The sequence below is a fragment of the Pelodiscus sinensis genome, chromosome 3 (assembly GCF_052426305.1).
Source record: "Pelodiscus sinensis isolate ZL-2025 chromosome 3, ASM5242630v1, whole genome shotgun sequence".
NCBI lineage: Eukaryota > Metazoa > Chordata > Testudines > Trionychidae > Pelodiscus > Pelodiscus sinensis.
Window position 1 is genome coordinate 150,284,829 of NC_143054.1, and position 19,833 is coordinate 150,304,661.

Here is a 19,833-nt window from a genome sequence, read left to right on the forward strand (position 1 = left end):
CAGGGAACAGGTGGCAAAAAATAATTTGTTTTGATTTTTTTTCCTCTGGATTTAAATATTCCCTAATTTTAATTATTTCTTTTATGTGAAGAATGAGTGCAGAATATAAATTTCAATTCTGCTTCTATATCTCCTCCTTTTTTAAAAAAGAGATGCCGCTAATTCAGCCAGAATGAAGGAATGCAAGCTACTGAACTAGTTTTAGAGAAGATAAGTTTGAGTAAATATTAATTATGTTTTAACTATGTACAGTTGCCAATGGACTTCTGCTCCGTGGAGTCTGGGGAGAAAAAAATTGAGTGGTGGTGGTTGGAAATCAGTTGATTATTACATTTTGAGGTCTTCAAGGGTATGTCTGCACAGCAGGGCAAAAGTTGAATTAAGATATGCAACTTCAGTTACTTTAGTTGTATAGGTGAAGTCAAAATAGCTTAATTCAGCTTTTGGTGCTGTCTACAAAGCAGGAAGTTGAAGGAAGAGCACTCTTCCTTCGGCTTCCCTTACTCCTCGTGAAATTAAATGGTTGGAGTAAGAAATCCGCCATCTTGAAATTATTTTGAAATAACAGCTTGCGGTGTAAATGCACACTTTGTAATTTCGAAATTATGTCAGTTATTCTGAAATAACACTGTTGTGTAGACATACCCTATGATTTTTAATTCTTTTAAGGAAAAAACTTCCTTGGGTTGTACAGAATAAGAGGAAATGGTATTTCAGGGGAAATTACTTAGGGTGGGCAATAACCAAACTACCAAAAAAGATCTTTAAAGAATACAGCAAACTGCCACAGCCCCGGGCAATTTACTGGAAATGGTTACTACTTCCCAGGAAGGAATATCTTCCTTTGGCTCTTGTGAATAAAGAGGAGGTGGGGAAGCAGAGATGTTTCATACAGAAGAGCTCTTGTATGTAAGAGCTGAATGTATTGGACAGTACAGTTTTTGTAAGAGGAAAATATTGTATCTTGGTAGGTTAGGAGAGCATAACAAATGTCATGAAAAGTTACTGGCCTGGCCAGCTTGCTCCTGGCGAAACCAACCAGAACAAGTTTTGAGTTCCATCAGGGAAATTAATTTATTTAAACTGCTGCTAAATCCCTACTTTGTATAAATTGTATAGGGCAAAGGGTTTTCTCTCAAATCCCTTTTGTATATTAGGAATAATACAGCAGCATATTGCCCAGAAGTGGGTATATGCTAAACTCAATCACTACTCAGTTGCTGATTACTTATAAAAACTACTGATTTCGAGATAGTGATTTAGTTTATTTCTGTGAACCACACATAAAGGGAAAACAATTGCATTTAAAAAGTAAAATGTCTGTCTTAATCAGACATAATTCTATATATGGAAAAAACTGTCAAAAGAATGTATTGTAAAGAAGAACTTATTCATTCTGATCTAAAACTCAACTATGTAAAGTAGCACAAACACAGGCTGAAATCATTTTAAATTCCTCCTTCAGTTTGTCCTATCTATCCCTGAATAATATACCTGGGTATTACCAGAAAGGAATTGTGCCACCCCCAATTCTAATTCACCTCTAAGGCATAGCAAGGTGGTCAGAGTTCTTGGATGGCTATGCTTCCATCATCCAAACTCCATATGACCCTGATGATTGTAGTTCTTGATGTATTAATATTACAGTTCTGCCTAGCTGCTTCAGATGAGGTCTGTGGGGTTTTTTTTGTACTACATGTTGTACATACACATTATAAAAAATAGTCCTTGATCATGAAAGCTGATAGTAAAAATAGACAAGGCAAAGGGCGAGGGAAAGGAGTGGTGTTCCCATTAAAAAAGGGGAACTGAGGTACAGTGTGATATAGTGACTTGCCCAAGGCTATGCCCAGGAAACATCATAGAACCAGGAATTGAATGCAGATTTGATGAGTCTCTATCCAGTGCCTTATTTACAAGACCTTCCTAACTCCCTGTTGATGAAGTCATAAAATAAATAGCCATTGTGTTTCTAGTATCTGTGCTGATTCTCTGACAACCAGATTATCTGGATTCCCATGCCAAAGATGCTTATTGTCTCTGTCTTAGTAAAGTGAAGCTGGAACATTGTGAGCACAAAAATAGTTGGAATCCTGATACCCAGTGTGGGAGGCTTTTTAAAATTTTGCCAAGAAAAAGAACTGGGAGTTGATTGACCCCCAGTATATGGGTTGGTACAGTGGTTGACCTTTTAAATCATTGCACTTTGTAGAAATAGATACCAGGAATGTAAAATGGGGTAGAGTTGCACTGTAATTGTGTGGGGATGTTAGGCTTGTCACCAAGAACAGCATGGTGTTTTAATGAGAGGAGAAGCATGTTGGCTGATAGCAGTCAGAGTGCCAGAATGTTGTAAATGTATAGGGGAGCCACCAGCCACCGTGGGCCCCTGGGCAAGATGTGTGTGTGTGTAGGGGAAGGGAGCGGGGCTGGGTGTGTGCCCCTGGAGAGGTTGGGGTTGTCAGCCCTGAACACTGCCTGGAGCGCAATACACTGCCCTCCCCCCCACCACCAGCCCTTAGTGCACTAGTGATGATTTAAAGGGCCTGGGGCTCCAGCTGCTGCCACAGCAGCAGTGACAACAGCCAAGAGCCCTGGGCCCCTTTGAATTGCCAGACCTCAGGGTAACTGCCTTCTCTCCCTCCCCTCTCCCTGCCCCCTGTGAGCAGACCTGAGCGTATATAATCTTATGAAAATCTCAAGAGAAGTTTTTCTTAAATTACTGCTGCTTCATACTTGCTCCTCTAGAAAACCTCTTCCTCTGTTTTTCAGGTTACCCTGATCAGTCAAAACCAAAACTTCTTTCTCACTGTGTAGTCTCTTAAGGCACTTCTGCACTATGGCATTATTTCAAAATAACAGAGTGAGAGTTTCAGCAGCAAGCCATTATTTCAAAATCATTTCGAGATGGAGGACTTCTTAATCCGTTCCTCTAACCCTCATTTCGTGAGGAGTAAGGGAGTTGAAGGAATAGTGTTCTTCCTTCGGCTTTGTGCTGTGTAGACAGCACCAAAAGCTGAGTTAAGCTACTTCAGCTTCAGTAACGGAATTGACATAGCTGAAGTTGTGTAGCTGAATTTGACTTTTGCCCTGCAAAAGTAGATGTACCCTTAGGTACTAGTACCTACTGGGAAAAATGCTTTGCAGTCATTTTGGGGGCAGGATAAAAATGCTTGTTTCAAGTGTAAATGCCTAAAGCTGTGTGTCACTCCTATATGCATCCTTTGCATCCAAACTTCAAAAAAATCTGTTTCATTAGAAAGGAGCATTGAGCTAACACAATGTTTCCCAATTTTATTTGGCCACAGAAACCTTTTAAACTTGGAAGAATTTTGAGGAACCCCTAGTGAAAATTTGTCTCTCTCTCTCTCTCTCTCAAAAAAAAAAAAAAAAAAAAAAAAAGCTGCTGGGCCTGAGCACCACAACATACACACACCCATCCAAATAAGTAAGGATAATAATAATGAACAAATGCTAAATAAGGTCGTGAGATCAATATTTAGTTTAATTGTACATATTTAAAAACAAAAATCACATTTAATGTGTACAAAAAAATAAAGCTCAAAAACTAATATGAATTATATTGGCAGTTTTCAGTGTGAAGAGTGGTTTTTCTTCTTTTCTTGGCAAATTCTTTTTATATTTTGTTTAATACTAACAAGTTGGAATTGCATATCTGGTGCTGCATTCAGTTGATTTCTGTATTTTGTTTTTGTTGCTGCATAATTTGAGAACCCAGTTTCACACAAATATGAGCTGGTGAAGGTTAACAACTGACGAATTGCACGTCTTGATAAAGCTGAATATTCTTGACATAAGCCTCCCCAAAACATAATCAGAGAAACTTCTTTAAATTTTTGTATTAATTGGCCATCTGAAGTGATTTCGATTAGGTTTTCATAATCTTGCTTAGAAAAACTGGCTGGCTTTCCTGTTATACTTAATGGATTTCAAATCCAGTTATTGTTGTCATTTACGGTTGGAAAATATATCATGATGTTTGTGTCTAAATCACAGAGATGATCTACAATGTCCTGGCCAGAAAGACGAGTACAGGAGGGTCTTGGGGCAGGTTATCTGGCCATGAGGGAGGGTACAAGAGGGGACTTGGGGCAGGATGTCAGAGCAAGCTGGGAATGCAGGCTCTTGGCGGGGGATGGGAGTGGGGAGGGGGATATGGGTGCGAGGTGTGGGTATGAGGGGGGATGCTTACCTGGCTTGGCACCCTGCTGCAGCAGGGAAAGCCTGCACACAGCATGCTCTTGTTCCTAGAGGGGGCAGAGGAGGAGGGGAACGGAGTCTCCTCCTCCTCTCTCCCCCGCCCATGCAGCAGGGAACCCAGTGTAGCTGTAGCATTAGGCCATGCTTAGCACTGGCAGTGTGGGGGAGGGGAGGGTGAAAGGGTGTAGAAACTCCGACCTTCCCTGCCAGATCAAACTCTGCACTTTCCCACCAGTCTGGGGAGAGAGAGCAGCAGCACATGGGGGCAGCAGAGGCTGAGTGCGCTCCAAAGGGGGGAGCAGCAGAGGCTGAGTGCACCCCGAGGGGGGGCGGTGGAGCAGCAGAGTCTGAATGTGCCCTGACGGGGGGGAGGGGCAGCAGAGCCCGAGCAGGCAGCAGGTAAACACGCCGAGGTCCTTGAGCGGCTCTTTGGCTCTGGCCACTCTTCCCCCTCTCCTCCCAGCAGAAGCAGCAGCCACCATTGTAAACGCTGCCGCCTGCACACAAGGAGGAAGTGGCTGCAAGGCACTGGGATAGGGCAGTCCTGCAGCATGAGGAGGGACTGCGCTGTGCTCAGGGCTGGGGCAGCCGCAGTGGGTGGTGGAGCGGCCAAAGCCGCACGCCCCCAGAAGCCTGTCCTCCTTGGCAAAGCCCCAGTGGGAGCTGCCTATGGGTTCTGCAGTGGGCGGGGGAGCAGAATTTTTTTGCGGAACCCCGAGTTTCACTTCGCAGAACCCCAGGGTTCCGCGGAGCATCATTTGGGAAACAGTGAGCTAACAGAACATTTGCTTTATATATTGCCCCCTGGTGGCTTATGCTTAGAGGTTGTACCATTCGGAAGTTCAAGGGTAAAAATGTTATCCTAGAAAACAGTTTGGATTAAGACCTGTCCAGAAAAGATTGTAAAGTTGCATATGAAAGTAACTGCTTATTTGCAAAGGGCCTTGCTGTTAATTTTACACTCACTCCCTTTATTGCACAACTTATATCCTCTGTCAGGCTTAGAACTACCGTCTTGGGTTTTAAACTGGACTCGGAAAACTTGACTTCAAGCATTCTTTGATTAAAAAGAAAACATTCTTGTTTTACCCAGAAGTGGTAATGTTGTCATTCCTCCAAACACAGTTAATGGGGCTAATGGATTCCCTTATAAACTCCTCCCAGGGTCACACATTGTTAGAGGGCTTAGAGAGGTGTGTTAGAGAGGCAAGGAAGTCCACAAAGTTATCTAGTAGCTTTGTCAGAAAGCATTTGGCAAGATCTACGTGGTAGAGAGCTAGTTTGATGTTAATAAGGCCTCAGCTTTTGTTGGCACTACCAATGCCAGAAATTTTAGAAACAGATGCTTCAAAAACAGGCTGGGGGGCTTCTGTGGTACATCAGAGTTTAAGTGGCTGTTGGAAACTGTCAAATCTCTTTAAGCATAAACAAGCTGGAGCTTCTATCAGTCTGGAGAGCACTCAAGAAACTTCAAATTGAAGAGGCTTTCAGGGTATGGGAACTAATGGACAATGGTTCAGTGGTGGGCTGTCTTGCCAAGCTAAGGACTTGCTGGTCAGAATGGATTACATTACTAGCCCTGAAAAATCTATTGCCAGCCCTGAGAATGTAGTAGTGGCTGTTCTGTCCTTGTCCAAAGGCTGCTTTGAATGTTAGCTATCTCTCAGATGGTGGGCACACAGGCACTTTACATAGGTTGTACCTCCCTTAACAGGGACTCCCTGGTCTGGAAACATCTGTGGTCTGGGTCAGGCCACAGAGCCCAGGAACAGGGAGGGCTGGCGGCAGGGAAGGAGTGGTGCAGGGTGCATTGGCGACTCAGCCAGGAGCCCTGTGTTGGGGGGGGGGGGGTGTCAGCCGACGGTCAGGGCAGTGTGTGTGAATGTGTGCTGAGAAAAGGTTTAACATCCGTGACTTTACTGCTAGGACCGGGGTCTCGTCGCAGAAGGCAGCCAACAGGCTGACAGATGCCCTGGGCCTATAGGAAGAGCCTATTACATCTCAGATTTTAGCTGCTAGAATACAAGATCCCTTCGCAGCAGGCAGTCTAGGAAAGACTGAGAAATGCCCCAACGGATCTGTCACCTGGGACTGACACAAATCCAAACACCCAAGCTCTTCCTATACCTGTCCCTTATGACCGGCTGAAGTTCTTTTAAACTGTGCTTGGTTCTGTTACAGCAACTGAAGGAGTCAGGTTAAAACTTAAACAGTTACAGGTTTATTAAAGAAGCTTATAAATCATATGGTTACAATGGCTATTGCTCTCTTTCTTAACTGCTAGCAAATACAGATCTTATGGTTACAATGACTATTGCTCTCTTTCTTAACTGCTAGCAAATACAGAACTTATGGTTACAAAGAAAATAAAGATAGAAAATAGAAATAATGGTACCAAGTGACAGCTTAATCTTTAAAGAGCTCTAAGTCTATGTGTACACTTAAGACAAAGGACCACATCCAGGTACAATTTTTACCCCTTTCTGTGCCTCTCGACTCCAGTGGGTCAAGCCAGAACCGGTCCCTCAATTCCTAGGAAAGACGAATACGAGGTGGGTGTCCCCGTAGAACCTCGGGAGTTCAAACACCTAACCCGACCAGCAGATAGATGGTAGATTGACACTCAGAGTAAATGTGCTGCTGGACCCATCTTTATACCCTTAGGGGCCTGTATCCTCTTTCTTATCTTAAGATGCCAAATTGTACTGGTCCGTTTTGTGGTGCCAGTTCTTACAAGCAAGTTTCAAATAATTTACACTTGTAAGAGAGGAAGATAGCTAAATTAGGAGTGTCGGATATTCTTTACTGCGGACGGCTGTGTGTTCGTATCAATATGGGTTTCACTCAAGGGCACTCCTCAGCAGCCTCTTGGTCAGCAATTGGCATATCTCTGTTTACAGCCATTCACGGTCACAGCAGCTTTGGCCTTCTGTTCAAGGCTTTTACTGTTCTGTGTGCCCTGCATGCTCCAGGCAAGCAAAAATGAATGTTACAAAGGGCATCCCAGTCCTCTGGCGTGCCCCCGGACGAGCGGCCCTGCTCCCGGGTGCCCGGCACGTGAGTGGCCCCCACCTCCCGGGCGCCCGGCGCGTGAGTGGCCCCACCTCCCGGGCGCCCGGGAGCCTCTGAAGGTTGGGGACCACTGTGTTAGAGATTTATCACCAGAAACTCCTGCATCTTATGTACACTTGTCTCCACTGTTGCTACTATTGTCATGCATTGGAGATATTGCTTATGTTATGGTAATGCCCAGAAGTGAGGTCCCAGCTGCATCATGCACTGCATAAACATCAGAATATATGTTTTAATAATCATTGTATATGTTATAAAGTTGACTAGTAGTGGCTGCATCTCTTCTTTTCAAGATCTGGATTTTTTTTCCTTTTTTCCTTCCTTCCTTCCTTCCTTCCTTCCTTCCTTCCTTCCTTCCTTCCTTCCTTCCTTCCTTCCTTCCTTCCAACAGTGAAAAGACATGAGATACTTTATGCAGTTTGTGATCAAAGGAACAGTAGAATAGATGTCTTTTAGTACTTTTCTCTCCCCTATGTTGTCATGATTATTTGGAACCCAGATTGTTGTCTTTCACTTTATTTAGCAAAGCCCAAATCCTGTGATGTCCACAATTTTCAGCTATAATCATGTTCTGAAGGCACTGGAATAAATGGCTCTGCATTGCAGGCTTTTGGGCCAACTTATCAAAAGCAAAATGATTTTTTGGGGGGGAATCATCCACTTAATTTTTCAGGATGTGAACTTACAATGTAACATGTCTGCAGGCTTCCTGAGTCAAAATTCAACAGGACGTTAATTCCACTTGTAAATTAAAACTTAAGCATGAATGGAGAATGGAATTTACTGATCTATTAGGGCTACCTTTCATCCTACTGATACTTATCCACTGGTTTTTGCATCCTTTTGTCTAGCAAATACTCACCACCACCCCCATTCTCTATGAAAAACCCTTGAAAGAAAATCTAAACTTTGTGAAACTTACAGGACTCCTCTCCTGCTTCACTGACTAGCCACATTGCTTTTGGTTACAGCCAAATTTCCCATCACTTTCTTGTACACTGACTTGTACAATTCATTTCTTTGGGGGCACAGCTCTAATCTTCTTACATGTTGTCTCCATGACTGATATGCACTGTGCTGTAAGTGCATTGTTTGCATTTTTGTGTGTAAAAGTTCCCTTAAATATGTTTCCATTGTAGCTGATGGGCTCTAGTAACACTGGACTGGGTCTTGGGAGAGCCAAAAATATTCCTTGCTCTTCAAATCCCTTTTGGTATGTCATTGAGTAAGTCACTTCACCTAATGCCTTAGTTTCCATATTTGTACAACAGAGATGACCCTTATGGCTACGTCTAACCTGCAGGTTTCTTGCGCAAGAACTGTTTTGTGCAAGAGCGTGTCCACACTGCCATTGTGCAAGAGCATCCATGGCAGTGTGGATGCTTTCTTGCACAAGAAAGCTCTGATGGCCATTTTAGCCATAGGGGTTTCTTGTGCAAGAAATCACTGTTGCCAGTCCGCATTGCCTTCTTGCACAAGAGGGCTTATTCCTCATGGGGAGAGGAATAACTCTTGTGCTAGAAGCCCTCTTTTCTGACACTTTACTGTAAATTTACTTGCGCAAGAATGTGCGTGCAGTGTAGACGCTCTGCAAGTTTTTGCGCAAGAATGGTCGTTCTTGTGCAAAAAGCCTGCAGTGTAGACATAGCCTATATGTAAAATGTTTCACGATAAGTGAGGGAAATGTGCTATTTTTGTGTAAATAATTAAATATTAATTGGAGCAAGAACTACAATTTGGATTTTTTACCTCCTTAACCATTAGAGTGAGTCTCTCTTCCTCTGGACCAATGAATATTTAACTATTATCCAAAGCATGACAAATTGAGAGAGCTGTATCAAAGTCCCCTGTAGTCCAGTGATTAGGGCATTCATCTTTTGATGCTTCTGATTTTTTTTTTCTGACTGAAACAATTTGACAGCATTGACACAAATTCATAAAATGTTTTGGTCAACCAGATATGCATTTTTTAGGGAAAAACTTCAGCTGAAACATTTCTCTTAATTCTATACAAGAGTCAAATACTCTTTTTTTGCCTTGGCACTGGTACTTTATTTTGAATACACTCTATTTCAGTTAATTTTGTCATGGTTACCAATAGCAACCAGTATGGCTGGATTTCCACTTGCGCTTTAAGATCCCACTTTTCAGGTGCACTTAACTTTCTTAAATTCATTCTGGAATGTTCATCCAGGGTTTATATAATCCAAAAGGTGGATTTTTTTGTTAGGTAACTATATAAAAAAGTAAAAAATAATCCTCTCTTTTTCTGATTGAAGTGATTTGGCCTTCTGCAACTAAATAAACGGCCAGTGCTAGCTAGAAATGTCATATGTCTAATTACTTAAACCTTTTATTTTTTTAAACTTCAAGTAGGTATCACTTGGAAGATTTCTGCTGAAGTATTAACTCTTCCACATTGCACAAAGGAAATACTTCATATCTTACTTGGTATCAGTTCATTTAGTACATTAGTGTTCATGTATCTATATGATACAACGTACAGAATGACTGCAAACTTTGTGGTAGAAACATTAGATTTAGGCAACTTAGTTGCATTGATGCTAGTTTCTTGCACTTCAGTATTGGAGTGATACTTTTTATAGCTATTTAAAATGTTAGACAATATTTGATAAAGTGACTGAAGCTCACTTGTGTGGACTGACTGTTGTAATTTTAGTTTTTATAGATTCCTGTTACAATATTAGCACAGCTTGCTAATGGGTTTTCTTGCTCTTACACAACACAAGGCGGGAGGAGGGAGGAGATTATTTGTGTGTCACTCATAAAGGCATAATTATATACCCAGATACAAATATCCCTCTTGTTTGACCCTGGATTGGGCATTTTCAGAAAGGAATAAAATTGTTGTTTTTCAGTATTGAACAGCATTTATTTATGTATTCCCAATTGACCAGGAGGCCAGTCTTGAAATATTTACGTGTAAACAGCTACATGTATGAATTTGGACATTAGTCCAATGGTTTTTCATGTAGTTGCCCTTAACTGTAAATCAGAAGGCAATAGTTTTTATTTGTTTCCTACTGCAAGTAATTTTTGAATTATAAACTTTTTTCTCTTAGGCTTTTAAGAAGAAGAAGGTTTATAATAGGAATAATTATTGAAGGAGAGACAGAATGTTGATTTAAACTGTTTTCACTAGTATTGGAATAATATAAATTTAATTTTTTTTGTCTTAAATATAATTGGAAGCTTACTTACTAACAATCTTTAGATGCTAGCTAGGACTAAGGAAACTGGCAGCATGTAACCTCCAGGAGATGAAAGACAATTCAAGTATTCCCAATCCTCATAGAAGTATGTAACTGCTTTCAGGCTCTCTGCACAGGTACTATGGAGGAGAATGCTTTTGGCACAGACTTCTGAGGGAAGGGATCAGAAAATGATCCCATCTACTGGAAGGCTTGGGATGCATAGTCTTAGGGATGGGGGTTCCACAACCATCACCCCTAAGAGACAGAGATGGGTGGTGGTGGTCAGGGACTCCCGTCTAAGACAGACGGAGTCATCCGTCTGCCATCTAGACCAGGCATCTGGAGAGGTGTGCTGCTTACCTGGAGCTAGGATTCAGAATGTGACTGAGAGTCTTCCAAGACTGAGCAAACCTTCAGACCACTACCCCAGACCCATTCACAGGAATTTCTGTGTGTGGGTGCTTTTTTTGTAAATGTGGACCGCAAGAGTGCGAGTGCACCCCTTCCTTGTAAGGTCCCCCAAGTAAGCGTGCTCTGGCCAGCTGGGGGAAAACAGGAGCAGTGCACTGCCTAAGCCTCCCTTCCCCATTCTTCAGCTGGAGCACGGCTACATGGGGGACCAGAGAGCATTGCCCTCATATCCGTTGCACCCCTTTCATACAGGCCTGATCCATCAGTTCAAATTGCTAACTGGAAATCTGCCTGTATTTGAAACCTCATTCGGAAGCTGTTCTCCAGTTTTAACTCTGTTGTGCTTGGGAGAACCATGTCTACCCCCATGCTGGTAGTTGAGGGCTTCCACAAACCTTGGTAAGAAGGGCAAGTGTGATTTGCAGAAACCTCACAGAAACAAGTTGGCTGAGGTACTGTCATGTATAAATTGTATTGGACCAATCTGAGCTGGTGAGAGAGACACGTTTTCAAGCTACACAGAGCTCTTCTTCAGGTTTGGGAAATACACTCTGTTGGCTTCAAGAGTAAGTCTCAGGTCTGACACTGGGTTCTCAAAGTACAAAAAACGCTACACAGGTATCTGTCAAACACAGGCAGTTTATTTCCTGTGCCTCTTAACTAAAAGAACAACCTGATAGGGAAAGCAGCATTTCTTACATCCCTTCTGCTAGCCGGGGGACCCATTTCGGCTGCGGATGAAGTGGGAGACTGTCTCAGCTTCTGAGGCGCCAGTACCCAGAGCCCATCGGTGAGGTCCAAATTGCTGTGATCTGGTGCAGCTTTAAATACTGTGTCTCTACCTTGTTTGTGGCAGTTTGGAAATATCTGGAGGTTACTCATTGCTTGTTACAGTATGGCTCAGTTGTACTGCTTGTCCTTTGACTTTGTTTACATGATCAGTGCATTTAGATAAACAAGACTGTTGTGTTCCCACCCTTATCTACAATTCGTTCTTGATACAATGGCTTATGTTCCTAGAGGCTTGCTTCTGGCTCATCAGTAGTAGGGAAGGGGAGGGGGAATGAAGGCCTCACCACCCCTGTACTTCACATGTACAGAGTTCTTCCCCAATTGACCCCTACATTCAACCCCTGAGTGGTGGGGCACTGCATTTCACCCCAGTATGCCCCTTAAATAGGGTGTCAGCCATTCGAGGATGACCTGGTCATTTTGTTAAGGGTGTGGATCTGATCCCACACTGTTTGCCATTTTGGCCCGAGGGAAAGAGTCCAATTTGGGGGAAGCATTTTAGCCAAAACCTCAGATTGCTGATACACTGGCTTGGCATAAATGTGGCTGACAGCTTCTTAGGGCAGAGTCATTGCACCTGCATTCACGGACAGGGGTGGTAAATTGAGTGTGTGGTCACTCCAGGTAACAGGCGTAGTAGATACCACACATAAGCACCCGACATGATTAGTGAATACCACAGTGGTCTGATTGAATATACCATCCATAACACACTCCCTCACTGTATCAATTTCTATTCTACAAGGATCCAGAATGTGGTGTTTGAAGGGACACATCCATTGATTCTGGCGCATTTACGCAAGTGTGCCTTTCTTTGGATGTCAGTCTCCAGCTCCCGATCCCAGGATGAGCCCCCATATTCTCATTGGAATGCATAGGAGTGGTAACGGTGTCTTCCTGATAGATGATAGGTGTGGTCCATAGGTGCTTGTCTAGGAGTATAAAGCAAAAACACAACAAAGAAAGATATGCATTAGCAATTCTTTATGATATGTGTTTGGTAAATTAGCAAGTTGGGCTCATGAAAGGGGGTGCTATTTCTTGTTCCTTAGCAACAATTTGTGGTTGGCCTTAAGAGGGCAGCTGGGTATCTATCTCACATGCAGACTGTGGGCACCTCGCAGGGCCATAAACTTGAGTGTATATGTGAAGTTCATGATAGTGATATACAATTTTGGCTGTCCATTTGGTGTTGTGCTGCCTAGCTTATAAACAGACAGGGCTGCTTTTTTGTGTCTGTCCTGTTTTCTCCAAGCTTCCTGTTATCTGTTTTGGCTTCAGCTAGGCCTGCTAGGCTTTGTCTCTTTGCTCCAGCTGAACAGCAGGTTTCTGGGGGGACAGCTTAGCCACAGATCGTAGTTTAAGGTTTTACCTATATATCAAAGGGCTACTAGCTACAGTGGGTTAAAATCCTGTTCTTACATTCCCTTCTCTTACCCTAAGGTTCTTTAACCCACCAGGTTAAATATAGCAATTTTAATGTTTTTAGCTTACTTTGGAATGTTGGTAGAGCACTAGTACCAATAGGAATGTTATAATAGATACACCCCACATAATTTGGCAAAACAACACCCAAATGCATTCCCAGAGTATTCCATCCCCTGAGATGGCTCTGCCCATAGCTTTAACCTTCACTGCCTGGTTTAGGGCCTTGGAATACTTGGTATTAACCTGGTCCACGGTTTCCCCTATCTGAGTGTACCTCAGTCGGCCTTCCTGAATGCATCTCTGGGCCTCGGCCACCAACTCCTCGATCTTCGCCTGCAGGGCCAGTAGGCCCTCCTCTAGGTACTTACTGCTGAAGTGCCATTCCGGATCCCATTTTAGGTTACCTGTCATTGGTGGAGTACGGTAGAGCCGCATCCTGTCAATGGTCAGAATTTCCCTGCGAAGGACTGTCATGCACATGGATAGGTTGTGTTGAGGGGCAGGGCTTTCATTTAACTTGATGGAGTGGTTCTGGGCAATCACATACCGTTTATTTGGACCAACTCTGCATGTGTTAGTTTCTTGGTAACAGCCACCTTGAACCTAGACAGATTAGTTAAAGCATTATATGGACGTGTACATAGAATCTCTTTGTCAGAGTGAGTGCAACATTCACTGGGGTACAGTGCCTTTCTAGCAACTTCAGAGTCTGCCCCACTCAAGTTCTAATACAGAGGATTGTGTGGTTCTTTCAATGCCAGTGTTGTTATAGTATGCAAAGTAGTTGTGTTTAAATGAGGAGTAGCCCAGCGCCTTGTATTTTCCTTGGCTATCAGTATGCAGCTGTCCTCTTTTAAAGGTGATTTGGATGCTGGTTGCATTAATTGCAAATACTGTCCCCTGAGAGGACCACAGCATGGCTTAAGAATGTCTTTCATTATTAACGGGGAACCCATGCAATTCCATGATTCTCTCTAGGTATTTTCAAAGCATTTTAAGGCATCAGGTACCTTGCACCAGAGTACCTGGGCAATCGGCTGTTATTACAATGGTGAGGTTACTAGTTTCCCTATTGTTGTGAGCAATGGTGTATGATTATATTCAGATTTTCTGATGTCCCACTTGCAGATTTATTGTTACCTCTGGCCAAGCTCCTTTCACGGTTAGTGTGTAAGTTTTGCAAAAGCTAAATATTTCATTAGTGTGGCAATTAAAGCAAAGGAAACCCGGTGGAAGGGGGTTGGGACATCACTCCCAGTCCTCCTTTTTACATGGCACACTCTTTGCTCCCTTTGTCAGCCTCCATAAAGGTAGCAGGAACTGCAGCAGGAACAGTCTTACGGTTACCTTTTAGTTCCTTTTCTTGTTTACCTGTGGAGACATTGTTAGCATTCACCTAGCTTAAAAAATTACTAAACTATTATCCTTTTACTAAGTTTTTTAGAGTTGCCATTTGATTGGGCCCGATCCTTTTTCTTTCCTTTTCCCTTGCTAAACAGTTTTTTGTTGTTGTTGTTGCTCTTCAGCTGGTATCAGCACTTTCTGATCTGAAAAACAAAAGAAAAAATTTCCTTTCCTTATGGGGGTGGCACATTGTATTTTAAAAAGCTTCTTTCTGTTATAAATATTCTTGCTGATTTTCTTGATCAGCCTGTTGTTACCCAATAATTACTTATGCTTTTGTTTTGTAAACCAGCTTTTAAGGGTTTGGATAAAGTACTTCACTGCTCAATTATTAAGTTAAAGATGGTATACCTCAATTTCCCTTTTGTACTGCAGACCAGGTTTTTAATAGTCTGTCTGTTGTGAAGCTCCACATTTATTCACAGGTAGTAACTGAGAGGCTTTACTGTTATAGTGATTTTCCTTAGCACAAGGTGTTTGCTAGTTACCTTTCCAGCAAGCCTAAAAGGCTTTCTCTTTGAAGTACATGAGGTGTTTTACAGGTTTTATGTAGCTTATTAGCGTAACAGTTTGTCTTCTTAGAACCACCTTAAGGGTTAAATGCCCCAAGACAAGCAGCACTAGCTATTTGAGTGTGGCCCAAAGTATCTTGTCAGTTTGCAATTTTAAGTGAGAGGGCATTATCCAAAACAAAATAAAACCAATTCATTTGAAACCTACCAAACAGATTCACAAATTTGCAGTGCATTCCCTGTTATGCATTTGACCAGTTAAATTCCAGTAGAATCCCTTATTTCCTATTTAGCAAATTTAACAAAAGTGTTCATAGCCAACTATTTAAATTAGATTGTTTCTTTGCCTGGATTATTTACACGTTGCTTAGGAGAGAGGTTGCACAAAAACAAGGAGTCCATTATAGCAGATTTCCTTCTAATACATTACCACAATTGCTTAATTCCTTTCACACTCCCAAGGAGTCAACTTCTCACCTTCTCATACCCTTAATCACTTGCATTATCCCTCAAATAAAAACTGTCCTCGTTCCCAGTAATTTAACTTTCCAATGCCTGCACTACTGCTTTTCTTATTCTTTCTACTATGCCCACACAGGACCCCAAACTTCTTTACCCCCCCTTTCACATGCTTCCTTCCTTCTCATGGTTTATACCTGATTCTGTTTTTCCTGCTAAATGGCTCCTTTCCACGGACACAGGTTTTGTCCATTATTAATTTAGTAAGAAGGATGGGCTCCTTGATTAGCTCTCATACCTTCTGATTCCTTTACTTGGGTAAAAATCCAAATGTTCATTTTTGCTGTCAGCTAAATTTTCTTTAAAAACTCCTCAGCACAGGGTTTTTCATAAGACAGACAGACTACAGCAGTATCTTTTGGGTGAGATTAAGGGTTTGTAAACGTTTGCCAATTTGCTTGAAGTATTATCAGACCATTAGCCATGCCTAAACTATTTCAATACTTGCTTCAAAAACATAGTTTACTCCTTTTCCTCTTCACATACACTGCAGAGTGCGCTTAGGAATAGCCATCCGGCCTGACACACCCCCTTATCCTTCTTATGGACTTCCAACGTCTCCAGCACCTTTTGGATACCAGCAGGACTGACCCCATCAGCTAGCTCCCTCTCAAACTGCATGGCAGGCATTACATCATACCAGATTTGAGCACCCGAACCCCAGGCTGACGTGCACGGCCAGCCTGGAATTTGGCGCTCTACCCTACTCTCTCCCTTGCCCATCTGCTTCTCCTTCTTCCACATGCTGAGCGATTTGTACCAAGAGAACCCTGCTCACTGCGCCAAATGTTGCCGGCAAGAGTAAATCTCAGGTCTGACACCGGGTTCTCAAAGTACAAAAAACGCTATACAGGTATCTGTCAAAAACAAGCAGTTTATTTCCTGACAGCTATCAGCTGTGCCCCTTAACTAAAAGAACAACCTGATAGGAAAAGCAGCATTTCTTACATCCCTTCTGCTAGCGGGGGATTTTTGGCTGCGGATGAAGTGGGAGGCTGTCTCAGCTTCCGAGGTGCCGGTACCCAAAGCCCATCGGGGAGGTCCAAATTGCAGTGCTCTGGTGCAGCTTTAAATACTGTGTCTCTACTTTGTTTGTGGCAGTTTGGAAATATCTGGAGGTTACTCATTGCTTGTTACAGTATGGCTCAGTTGTACTGCTTGTCCTTTGACTTTATTTACATGATCAGTACATATAGGTAAACAAGATTGTTGTGTTCCCGCCCTTATCTACAGTTCGTTCTTGATACAATAGCATATGTAGAGGCTTACTTCTGGCTCATCAGTAGTAAGGAAGGGGAGGGGGAATGTAAAAGGGGAGTGAATGCAGGCCTCACCACCCCTATAATTCACACGTATGGAATTCTTCTGCAGTTGACCCCTACACTCTCAGAGTCAGTGTCACTGTCAAATATAAGATGGAACAGATGATTTAGCATAAATAGTTAACACATTTTTCAAAGGACCACTTACGGTGCAGTGGCCCTTTAACAGCTCCTCAGTCATGGGCTAGTTAAGGGGGTCACAGATTGTTGTAATGAATCATAAAACCAGTGTGTCTGTTCAGTTCATATGTTCTCTATGAGACCTTTGAGACCCAGACTCAGAATGAAGGTCTCAGAGGCCTCCCACTTTTGCTGTGTGCAGAGTTAGTCCATACCAAGAGTGGGCAATAATTTTCAATGCAGGGGTCACTCCCAAGAATTTGGAAAGTGGTCAAGGGCCGCACTCTTCCATATTAATGAAGGAGGTGTGGGGTCTGGGATTGAGGTTGGATGCAGAAGGCAGCTTGCAGTAAGGGCCTGGGGTACAGGAGAGGGTGTGGGGTCTGGGTGAGAATTTTGGTGAAGGAGACAGTTGTTACCTGGGTTAGGGGACAAGGATGCAAGGGTCTGGGCTATGAACTAGAGCAGGGGATTGGGGTACAGGAGGGGGGGCAGAGGGTTTTGGTTGTGACCTGTGGAAGGAGATTGGGGTGTAGGACCTGGGAGGAGATATGAGTGCAGGGGGGAGGGGCAGAGGGTTTGTGCTGTGACCTGGGGCAGGGGATTAGAGTGCAGGATCTGGGAGAGGATATGGGGGCAGGAAAGGGACAGAGAAGATTTGAGTTATGTGGGGTAGGGGGCAGAGGAGTTGGGGGGCCAGAGGCAGGCTCTGGCTGGGAGGCTTACCTGCTTGACTCACCAGCAGCCTTCTAAAGCAGACCCGTGGCCCGCCCTGCCCCTGCATTGGTTGCAGGGGGCATATGGTCTTTGAACAGCTACAAGCCTGAGGAGTGAGGGACGGTGGTTTGTAATCTACCTGTTAACAACAGGAAGCTCCCATTGGACGAAACTGGCCAATGGAATTATGCTGGATGTGGGAGTAGCGTGAGAAGGCTCACGGCTGTTCAGACAAAGCCCTGCAGCAATTTTTCTCAGCAGCATGCGGGGGGAGGAAGAGGATGGTGTGCTGGCAAGGAGTCTGCCTGAGGCTCCTCACTGTGTTTTCCGGCAGGCTTGGTCCATGCTCTAAGTCCACTCCACCTACAGGGTTGGCTTCTTATATGTTCCACAGGAGAGCTGCATGGCATGCTGAGAGTTATAGTCCTTTTTGCTTCCCTGTGTCTGGTGGCACAGAGGGATAGGGGCAGGACTACAGCTCCCAGAGGGCTAGGGCCCTTCCCTTCAGTGCTGGCCAGGCATTGGCAGCAGTTTCCATTCTTTGTCAGGTCTGATTGGCCCCTGCAGCAAGGAATCAGCAGAGGGGGTGGCTGTGACTTGAGTCTGGCTGAAGATGCTGCAGCCTTCCCCAGCCTGGCCAGAATCAGTCACATGGGGCACCATGAGGGGTGTGTTCACGCCCTTTGCACCCTCCCTGTGTACGGGCCTGTATCCCTTCCTATGTCTCCATGTAGGAGCTAATGATACTTCCAAGAATGACCTTGAGTGTGTCACTGCAGATTATGTAGCGCTAGAAAGAAGAATCAAGAAGTTTGAGGCTCAAGTTGTGTTCTCAGCCATCCTTCCTGTTGAAGGAAAAGGCCCAGGTAGGGATCATGAAAGTAAATGCGTAGTTGTGCAGGTGGTGTCAGAGAGAGGGCTTTGGATTCTTGGATCATGGGATGTTGTTCTGGGCACAAAGATTGCTAGGAAGAGATGGGATCCACCCAATGAAGAGAGAGAAGATCATCTTTGCGGGCAGGCTTGCAAACCTAATGACGAGGGCTTTAAACTAGGTTCGTTGGGGGACAATGACCTAAGCCCTGAGGTAAGTGGGGAAGTGGGATACCGGGAAGAAATACAAGGAGGAAAGTGCAACAGAAGAGGACCCATGATTTGTATGGAGAAGGTAGGGCAATCAGCTAGTTATGTTAAGTGTCTGTACATGAACAACTAGAAAACAAGCAGGAATAATGAGAAGTCCTGGCACAGTCAAAGAACTATGATTTGATTGGAATAACGGAGACTTGGTAGGATGACTCACATTATTGAAGCACTGTCATGGAAGGGTATAAACTGTTCAGGAAGGACAGGCAGGGAAAGAAAGGAGGAGGAGTTGCATTGTATGTAAGAGAGCACTATGATTGCTCAGAGCTCCTGTGTGTGTGTGTGTGTGTATCTCGTAGCACAGACTGTGCTACAAGATCTCCTTTTTGCTACGACTGCACCCTGAATGCTGGATCAGAGCAGGAAATGCAAGCCAGCATGGACAAATTCGCAGCAGCATGCGACAACTTCGACCTTCTCATCAACACAAAGAAAACCGAAGTGATGCACCAGCCAGCTCCGAAAGCTCAACATCAGATGCCCACCATCACAGTGAAGGGACAAAAGCTGCAAGCAGTGGACCAATTTACATATCTTGGCAGCACCCTCTCAGTGACAATTGACATTGAGGTCAACTGCAGAGTCGCCAAGGCAAACTGCATTCGGCAGACTGCTGACCAAAGTGTGGGACCGCCGTGGAATAAGCCTTGCTACAAAGCTTAAAGTCTATCGATCAGTAGTGTTAACTACCCTGATGTATGCCAGTGAGACTTGGACTGTATACAGGAGGCACGCTAGGCAACTGAACCACTTACACACGATTTGCCTCCACAGACTTCTGAGGATCCGGTGGCAGGATAAGGTGCCAGATACAGAAGTCCTTTCTAGAGCAGGCCTGCCGTCAGTTTACACCCTGCTGATGAAAGCTCAGACACGCTGGGCAGGCCATGTTGCAAGGATGCCAGATCATCGCATCCCTAAACAGCTCTTCTATGGTGAGCTGTTTCAAGGGAA

At 43.8% G+C, this 19,833-nt stretch overlaps 1 protein-coding gene across 4 annotated transcripts in view; it reads left to right on the forward strand.

Annotated features, from left to right (window-relative positions):
- Positions 1 to 19,833, forward strand: part of RPS6KC1 (ribosomal protein S6 kinase C1) — a 181,110-nt gene that overhangs the window by 114,245 nt on the left and 47,032 nt on the right. The window lies entirely within an intron of this gene.